Source organism: Opisthorchis viverrini (assembly GCF_000715545.1).
Source record: "Opisthorchis viverrini unplaced genomic scaffold opera_v5_230, whole genome shotgun sequence".
Classification (NCBI taxonomy): Eukaryota; Metazoa; Platyhelminthes; class Trematoda; order Opisthorchiida; family Opisthorchiidae; genus Opisthorchis; species Opisthorchis viverrini.
Window position 1 is genome coordinate 530921 of NW_008751885.1, and position 9079 is coordinate 539999.

Below are 9079 nucleotides of genomic sequence, written 5' to 3' on the forward strand. Positions count from 1 at the left end.
CTTCCCATCAGCACCACACGTACCACAGCAGAGCACTTCCATTCACTAAGTGTCGACAACTTTCAGTAGCTCAGGAATATCCTTCTGATCTGGCAAGAAAGCTACTGGAAACTCACACTCATGCGAATGACGAAAACTCCTTGGAAGTTGAGTAAAATGGAAATGAAGAATCTATGCTCTCAGGTTTCAGAACTGTCTGTCCCAGCCACCCGATTCTACTAAATAAACACTAGACGTCCTCGAGGTCAGCAGATCCCATTGCTGCCATAAAGGCGATTCATTCATAAGCCCGTCGTCTTGACCTATGAGCTAAACATTCCAAAGAACATTTCAACTGGTCTCCTTCAATACAGCCACTGGAAGAACCCAGTGTGCATAAATGCCACGTCGACGTCAGCCCGCCATGAAATACGTAGATTCAATCCTTCAAATGGACAGGACATCTGATCCAGATGGTCTGCATCACGCGTTTACCAAAGAATATTACGAGGTCCTGGTGAACAGTATGTTGACCACGCTTCAGAAGAGTTTGTTGAAAAGCATAATACCGAAGGAATTGAGCTCCTCGACCACCATTCGAGGATTCAGAAGTACAGGAGGGTGTCAGTTAAAAACCATCGTGGCATCAGCCCTGTATCCGTAGTATTTAGCCTGGTCTCCACTGTCCTCTTTCGACTTTCCTTCTCGGTTTTGTTACTGTTTTGCTGCTTGACATTTCTCTTCTTGCCTCTGAAACATCGGGTGCCAAAATTCTTTCGTGACGCTCGAAAACAGACAGTAAATACGCTCTCCTTCATTCGGATCCTTTAAAAATGCGAACCGCTTAAATAACCTGAATAAATCTGCCGCACACTTTGGCTTGCGCTTTATATCTACAAAGCTTGAAGTGCTGCTACAAGACTGGGCGGGATTACACACAGGCCTCATGCCAGTCCACCTGGCAGATAAATTTGTTTACCTGGGCAGTTGTATAAGTTTCGCTTGACTGGTTGTAGATGGGATTACTTATTGAAGCTGGAAGGCCAGGGTAGCTTGTCTTCGAGGCATTGGTCGGGTCTGGATAGAACATCAGATAATTAATGCTGAGTTATGCCAGATGGTCCTAAGAGGAAAGAAATCTCCCACGATAGATCAGTTACTCATGCTTCATATGTTGTGCTGGTTAGGATATGTACTCCGCATGCCAGGAGACCACCTTCCTCGCAGAGCTCAACCCTGTACTGAGTGGAAGCGACCGAGAGATGGACAGTTTATGAAATGGCAACGAACTATTGAAACAATAACCAGTAAACATATTCGGGTCGACAACTGCCGTCTCTCTAGTTGGGGGTCCTGAATCTCAGCTCACCAATGTCCAGTGACGCTGCGGCAGTTAGTGGCATTCGTGCATCAAAGCTATCGCCTTCAGTGCACCGCTTCCTACTTCCAGAACTAGCTGAGCATATCACCACCTCCAACGCTTAACCGTATGTTTCTCAATCCGTTACTTTCCGGTGACCGAAATTATTGTAGCTGGAACCAGTGGGCTCATGGCACAAGGTTTATAGCTGATACACTGTTCGAATTGAAGGGGAGATAATGCCCGTATAACTGTCAGCCTGTAGAAATCAAACGACTTGTGTGTATTGTTGAGAAACCATTTAACTCGTTCCTTATGTGTTTGGGCTTTACGAAAATTGGCCTGGGACAAGCGAATTGATCATCGGAGTCAATTAAGTACCAATTGCATTCGACGAAACTTTGGCTTATCCAATGAGCACCGCTTATTTCAGTTAACTTCAACCCACTTAATTTTGTTTCAGAGGAAAGAAAACCGGTGTTTCAGCGTGTTCCGTGGCTCCAGCGACGATGGGATGAACTGGAGATTCGGTTTGCCTGTCCACCGATATTTTTATGTCATGTACGATCACGGCAGATCTCTCATTCGATTCGCGGATGCCAATTGTTCCTAGACAGAGTGGGATTTTCTTTCAGAGATGCGGAATTCGCAACTCACCAGCACTGGTTGATATGTTTTATATGCACTCACAAATGAAATGTCATTGATACGGTTCGGTTTACCTGTAAAGAAAGAACGAAAATGTCCGCAGATTCTTACCAAATAAACAAGTCTACAAAACTGTACAACTACGTGAAAATGAGAAATGAACGAGGTAGTGTTTCTCACTTCCCTGGTTTACTACACAAACGCCCTACTGGTGTAAAGGTGATACTACTGACGGGGGAGGCATACGAGTAGTATGTTTTCCCGTAAATTCGCCTTGCTTCCTTTGAAAAGTGAGATCTTTTGCGAAATTTGTGGAGTCGCTTTGTAGCATTCGCTTGGATTTGAGCAACAGCCAATGAATGTCCAGGAAAGTTGAGGAAGACGCGTTCAAGGAGGAGATGGATATTCAGTTTTTGTAAACAGGATGCTTTCCTGTCCAATAGTCTGTAACTGTTCAGCTGGCACTGTCTAATAAGTAATGCCGCGGGAAAAGCCTTCTCCCATTCACTGGTAACTGCGAGAAATTTGGCTCACCGCTAAGGTAGGATATAATTTGTTGCATACTCTGAGAGAATTCCGGAGCGCTCCGGTTGTGTAGGGGAGTAGGGAAGGCAAAGTGACATTCAGCCTTATTTGAATAACATAACAATTGGTGATTAGTCATCAGGTTTTATTCAGATGAGCATCAGTCTCCCATTCTAAGCTTGTAAGTTCCAGACCTTGGACTTGAAGCTGGCCTGGATTTATAGATTTTCTACTTTGGTAACATCAATCACCAGAGGTTGAGGTTGATCCCTTATAACTGCTTGTCGAATGAATTCGTTTCACGGCCAGGTTCAGAGCTGATGTCTTCGCCGACACAATGATGTATCAACTCACCGGCAGCCAGCAAAGCAATTCACCTATTTTTCCACGTTCCAAGGCTGTACAGATCAGTTGCCGGGTGCGTGGCCCAGCTGGGAACAGCATGAAGCGTCTAGCCCATGGGTCACATTTTAAACCCCACAGCGATAAGGGAAGATCTCATGCAGGCAAAAATTTATGGAAATGCCAACGTTCTTTTGGTCTGAGAGTTATCTACTCTCGGGATTTTCAAGTAATTTAAGATGAATTTTATAGAAAAGAAAAAAAACAGCAACGATATATAACAACAGTGAAGTCAAGTTGGCTTCCTACCCAGATTGACTAAAAAGTATCAACTCACTGTGGAGACGATATTTGCCTGACTATTCAGGATGCGATTTTTCATCAAGCAAAACTCATAGATTAACTATGGTAATTAAAAAAAAACAAAATATCAAGCCGGTCAAACTAAACAAAATATGAGTAGTTCATAGTAGTTCTCACAAGCCGCATGAGCCTCATCCCGAAGAAATAGTCACACGGGACCAGTCCGTACGTGGCTATCTGAAATAGGTTGCATTCGTGACGAATGGGCCCAGTCGTGTCCCCTCAAAATGATGGTCACACAGTTGAGCGTTCACTCGTGGCCGAACGATAGGTCCTTAAGCAAATAACACAGCATTCGTGAAGTCCATTGCCTCTAGGTATTTGTGAGACAGTCATCGCCGATATTTCTCAGCAAGCCAAGGTGGTCACCTGCTGCTTTTCGACTCTTGAGTAAAACTTTATTTAAACTCCGTTGTGTTAAGCATGCTCATCCTACAGAACTATTCCAAAAAGGGATCCATCAACATGAATGAACAAGCACGAAAGGTTAATAGGTATCTGCACGCCACTGTAATAGTAGAGCAAGCGATCACCGGTGCAAACTACCACAAAGCCTCTTTCGTAGAGTAAATGTCCTTTGGAAGTCCTTCGATGAGGATCTGGACCAAGTTTTTCGATTGGTGATTGCGTACCAAGAGTAGTTCAAAGATCAGAAACGGAGCAAATTTTAACGCATCGTCCAACTGTCGCTGGAATGGGGACAGCTAGTTTAAACGTGCGCAGAAGAATATCAAAGGGCTGCACAGGGCCAGTATCTCGGGGATTTGCACGTATGAGGTGGACTCTTGGGCCAGATTGGATGTTTAAAAGCAGTCGATGCCTTGTTCACATACGATATCATCTTTAATTGTTTTCCGGTATGGTCGGCGTTGCTTTTACGTGAATCAGCAGAAGTTAAGACAGTGAAAAGTCTACTACAAAAGCACAGTGAAGTTAAGTAAATTGTAATAAGACATCCAGACAGTCTGAGGAGACATAAGAACTTTCAATAGGGATTTCTTACTGTAAGCGAAGCGGATCTGTGTTAAAAAATGAGAAGTACGGTAGCATAGTGCCTAGCACGAAAATTCAGTAGAGTTTGTTTCATACCAAATGTCAAACGAATCGGTTTTTTAGTAGCCGAATTTGAAATCATCTTAATTTATGCCAACCAAAATCGGTTCGCCACTTTAGTGCAGTTTTTTAAAAATGAAATCGTCCACAAATTAGGCCTGTGACCCAATATGATCAAATACTTTGAATTCCATCTTGTCCGAAATTCGGATCTGAGGACTAATCGTAAATTCTTCAATTTGTTATGAAGTGAACAATTTTGCTCTTGATTAAGGTCCAAAAACTATTCTTCGGATATGTGAATTCAATAATCTTTAGAACAATTGGTGATTTAGGTAATAATACCACATGAATTTGATTGAAATATTTCTCGTCAGCGTAACAGCCACAAGGGCATTCTTCGGATATATGAATTCAATAATCTTCAGAACAATTGGTGATTTAGGTAATAATACTACATGAATTTGATTGAACTATTTCTCGTCAGCGTAACAGCCACAAGGGAGTAACTAAGTACATACCATCGATTCCGCTATCTCGGAGTATTATAAACTCGTAAGTCATTTGGAGCGCTTTCAGGTTGTTGATAATGAAACGCCTCCCTACCGGCTGCACTCTCAGATCTTGCAGGATACCGATCGGTACATATCATGCAAAGTACTGTACACCATTTCAGAAGTCAGCATGCTGAACTTCTTGACTGAAGACGCTGGCCTTTGCTATATATTTCTACGGTGGCAGCCCCTGCCTCTTGAATTTGCCGTATGATCTGACATCTTACTTCTACAGTTCGGATAGTTTCTCCTATATCGAACGACGAAGTAAACAGCTGTACTAAATTCTAAGCGTTCTACCTTTATGTAAGCAAAAATAGTTTGATTAGCGCCAACTTTTATTTTGTACCTTGAGCTTTTCAACGTTTCTCACTTACCACTCTGGTGAATAATATTCCAGTATTTGACGGTGACCAGAATTCATGCACTCTTGAGCTTCAGTCTTAACAAGCTATCGTTGTTTTTGCTGCTGAGAAGATTTTATATCTCATCTTGCCTATTTTATCCAGTGCTAAGAAACGGAGGAGCGTTTCACATGTATATTTTCGGGAATCATCAGCAGCTCCCAGCTCAAGGAGCTTCGAGGGTGTTCCGAACTTGTAACTTAGTAGACTAACACTAATTTGCGACCAGGATTAGCTGATCGTTGGCCTGAGTCACGTGCATTTAGACAGTATGTGGCGCTAGTATTCTTCGATACACGGTCCAACTCACCTTACTGGGATTGGCCAGTTAGGCAGATTAAATCTTTTCAGATTGTTGGTCCACTCTTCTCTGAGCCGATTCCTTGTGAGCTATAGATATTCGTCATGTTTTCAACATTCACTAAAGAGCTCTTTATATAGTCCAAGTTCAGACAGGTGGCACAATACTTTCAGTCCACAACGAGCATTACAAGCTGTCACCATGCTGTACTCATAGGTCTCAGCCAGAAAAATGCAACCGCACCAAGTACCCAAAATGTCCACTGGGTTCTTGACGCAAAAATGCACCATTTCACGCAGATGCTCAAATACATTGAAAAGTATGCGAATAAGTTTTCAAGTTGAAATCACCATTCTGGTATGAGTAAAAACGTAGTAATGGCCACAGACTAAAACTAGGATTATGAAGGAGAAGAGCATACAGGCTATTCCTATCTGGTTAATATGACCAAGCTGTAATCATCATGATCTACAAACAAACTCAACTGCTTCTGGAAGCTTCTGGAAGCCTAAAGTTGGTTAGTTTAGGAAATTGCGAAACCACGTGATAAAACAGCAGCAAGGGTATAGAAATGGGTTTTGCGTGCCTATCATTTAAACCGTTATTATGGCTTATAATCTCTGACAGAAAGCCCTAATTTTGGCGTTAAATTAGATAAAGTGTATGAACTTAAAGCTGCATAAACTTGGTCACGTTTCATATGATCATTTCGCAAGTTAATCCAGATGGATAATCGGACAAATTGAGCACGAACACCTTTGTTTCGAAACTGTGAGTTATCGGTGCAGATGAAAATTCAAAAATTGTTTTGGAGACAATGTAGCGCTTCCATATATCTGCATGTGAATTACCAACATTCGGGTCAGATGTCCTTCCTATTGGAAATAAAGACACCCGTTAGTTTGATTACGTCCGAAATAGGGCCAGCAATTACTCTTCATCATGATAACTGAATGAGTTGTCGTTCATCTTGGGTAACTAATGTAAGTGCTAGGCCCGTGTCTATGTGCGACACCGATTGAGACCTCAACTATGCAACTATACGTGGTCTTTTGCAATCGTATCCGTCTGACATGTCCACCATTGAAAATTGCAAAACCACCGTTGGCGAACTGCATTTTTTATTCATTGGATGCACCGTTATAAACGTAATGCTTGGTCACTCCAGTTCGCGTTTTCCGCCAACCCTTCCACTCGACAGGGCTTATGAAAGGAGAAATGCATAATATATTACATCTCGTGGACATCATTAGTAGCAACACCGAAACGTTATATTTGAATGAAGCCCTAAATTATAATAAATTATGATAAATTATAATGAAAACTAATAGTTAAGTAATAACTGATGGTAATAATTAATAACTAATTGTAAATTAATAGTTCTCACTGTCGATAATGAACGCTCGGTGTGGCCCAGCTTCAGTAATGCATTATTGGGTGCAAGCAAGGCTCAGGCCAAACAGAAGTGTATACAAGGCAGCCGTGCGAGAGGTCTTACTTTGTGGGTGTGATCTGAACTCCGTAACATCAGATTAAACACTTGAATAATTATGGTAACATGTTCGGGTGTGGAATTGAAAAGGTCCTTAGAAGCTTTTACTTCGTGAGAAATCGGATAAAATCCTCGTCATCTCGGTGTCCAAATGCAAGGTGTAAAACACATGTGTTGGTAATAAGGCTTCAGCTGTGCTCCGAAGTTGGGTAGAATAGTTTTATGCAACATTCTTACGGGCCACGCTCGGCTGGACTTCTATGTACCGCTTGAAATCTACATGATAGCATGCCCTCTCCATTGATCACTCGATGGACAAAGGGATGCATTTGTGGGACAGTCCGGCGACGAATGAAAACGGTTTGCCGTGAACTGCTGTAAAAGCACGCAGTACCGTTCTTTTCGAATATATTAGGTGTGAAGAGTCATACAAATTAACCGAATAAGGCTGTTCATGATTAGTTTGTAAATATTTCGGCTGTAAATAACATCTCTAATTTAACGCAAAATTCGACAAAACATCTCACGTTGGCCAATGGATGACGTGTCGACTACGCTTTGTAACTGAGGGTACGAAATAGGGCCTCGCCTTTTACATAACGACTGACCTTTCAGCCATAGCAAATCCCTGTCGAGCCATGAAATTGGACAATAGTGGTCCCATGGTAGCGTGCGAACCGCTGAACACAAGAGAAGAGCAGTTGTTCCATCATGCATTGCTACTCATTTCAGTAGCCAGTAAGATTCTCGACTTAAGCAAGAGCCATATGATATTGTTTGACACAACCAAAAAACGCCTTGCTATGATGCGCAAGCGCCGATTTACAGAATCGCCAACATCCTGAACGTGCCGACCTTCAAATGAACCAAAATGATCAACGGTATAAAATAAAAGACCACACAGGTTTGGATCCTTCAAACGCACCACAAACGACATACCCAAGCATGAATCTCACTGACCGGAATAGCGCACACAACATGTTTCGCTTAGTTTTGGTAACTTGTCTGCGTGGAAGAATGCTGACATAATGGCCACATGCGGCAGGGTATATGGGCACCAGCTATAGGTAGATTCGAACTGTTTACGATGAGCATAGCGGCGTGTTTTAACATCTGCATCCATTATGTCTTTCCAGCTCTTCCCATATAGATGCTGTGACTAGTACAGAGCTGTTACACAGCCGGTGTGAATGGGAAACAACCGATGCCGTGAGGCTTGTTCTTTTCAAAATGTACTTCTGAACACATGCTATAGAGGACAATAATCAATAGGAGCGGAAGTTAAACGAAGTACAAGTAGACAATACGTCAGAAATTAATGTAGGTGGGCTAACAATAAAGACAGTGTACGAACCTCAGTCTCCATAAAATTATTCCTCAAAACTGTACGCTAATTAGTGTATGAGGAGTGATAATACATATTTTTAGAAGCGGGCAGCAGTCTGAGGAATGTTACATCTGAGATGATATGCGGCACTATGGAGAACGGACGGATGCTTTCATGGTCTTACTTGTTTTCTAAGAATAGTTTTGTCTTGTATTATATATGGGAATAATAGGATGCAAAACGTGGTTACTAATGCCCAGTTGATGAGTGCACAGCTAACCAGCGTGTCACAAACAGCTGAATCTCTTGGAATAAATCCAGTATAGTGTATTATTTGTAACGCCATATATTATGTGCAATACAGTTAATGCTGCATTTCAGATGCAGTTTAAAACCAACACAGCTGTTCCTCTTTCTTGACCTCTTCGTTGATCAATCGCATAAGCGCAGGATTGAAAAGTGTCCCATGTCGTCGGCTGGAATGTCTCTCCATGTGGCGATTTTTCAGGAGCAAAGGTGCCACCCTGGGAACACCTGAGTTGTAAACCGTTGTCTTGGTTTCTAGTTGCCAGGTTTTTCTCACTATGTGCATGTTCTGTTCTATATTTCCTCTGTCTCCCTGCTTTGCCAGCCTCCGCTTGGTGGGAGTCCAGTTTGACCGATGACAGGCGGATGTTGCGGTAGGAAGCAAAAATACTGAAGCTGTTGAGAAGTGGAAGAACTCCTCAAAT